This window comes from Pecten maximus, chromosome 13 (assembly GCF_902652985.1).
Source record: "Pecten maximus chromosome 13, xPecMax1.1, whole genome shotgun sequence".
In the NCBI taxonomy this organism is placed as follows: Eukaryota; Metazoa; Mollusca; class Bivalvia; order Pectinida; family Pectinidae; genus Pecten; species Pecten maximus.
Window position 1 is genome coordinate 22,399,364 of NC_047027.1, and position 1,503 is coordinate 22,400,866.

The following is a 1,503-nucleotide window of genomic DNA, read 5'->3' on the forward strand; positions in this document are numbered from 1 at the left end:
AACATACGAGGACAAAATATACATCATCACGAAACGTACGGGATGAAATGATTAGTATTAGTGGTGATATATACCACTCACACACACACTCCACCAAACACAGCTCACACACCGTCATACGCCCTAGATTGGTCGCACGCAAACACGAAATATACATCATAGCGTGGCCGTTCACAAATCGAAAATATATATTGCATATACAGTATTACCAACAGACATGTCATTAATTCAACAAAGGATGTTTTATGCTAATCTAATGTTTACACAAAGAGGATTATTTCTACGTCAATATGTTGATGTTATTCAACTTACAAGGCATGGATAATAATTACAACTGTTGGATAACATTCAGTTTATACCACACCTGGAATTATGTCCCTATACGTTTCGATTGGTTAACAAGGTGACCTTTGACCGGGACTATTTCTAATCGGGTTTATTTTTGATTGGCTTACACTTAAATTTCGCTTCACGAGGTCTCGGAAATGATTACACACAAGAAGTAGTTCGCAGTGTTTTTTGCGATAATTTAGAATATATATACATTTCTATCAATCCATTGCTTTAAAAAAAAATTATTATCTATTACGATTTGTAATAAAATGAAGTTGTATCTCCATACATTTCTGAACTTGTCAGTGTTGTATATTAACTAGCGACATTTCGCTTTAGGTAAAGGCCTTACACTCCAACTGATATTGTGAAAATAACACACGTTGAAACGAAACAGGTTAATTCATCCTCAAAATAGCTTTTTTGTTGTGGTAGGGACAAGTCAGACAAACTCGTGGTTTTTGTATATGGTATTTCGTTTATTCTCATTAGTTATTTTCCTCGCTGAAGCTCGTTATTCTTGTTACTTTTGAAAAATAACAAACTCGATTGAAGGAAAAACTATATACAACAAGCACTCTTTGCTTAACATCGTTATTTACAAAAGTTCCAGGTCACAAAGATAATTTTTACAAAACGGATAACGGAAGAAAAAAAATTTCAGTGTCATAACTTACAGGAAACAACATATAGCACAAAAGTGACAATAAGTTAAACAAAATAGCTTTGTATATATATATGTATATCAAATAACTAATAAATATAATTATAAAATCAATTTCACAGAAATGTCCGTATTATAGTAAATAACTATTTGTTTAATAAGTGACCTGTGTTCCGCATTGCATTGAGTTCCTATAGGCGAGCACTTCTGTAAAATGTAATCCTGACGAAGGAGGGATTTTGAAGTTTGCCGTATTCCTTTGGATAAGCTTAAATATGACTTAAGATAGCATGACTGATTTAAAATTAATCTACGTAAAATAAGTATCAATACTATTTAGACAATAAAATTTCACGAACTAATATTTCAGCGATTGTCCCGGTCGGACCTAGTTCGCGGGCGTTAAACTTCGCGAAAACACGTCTTTTCAACATTCTGCAGTACCCATTTCTATGAATTTGTTTCAGTTCATAAATATTCGTTGGGTATTTATTCTCGTTCTATAT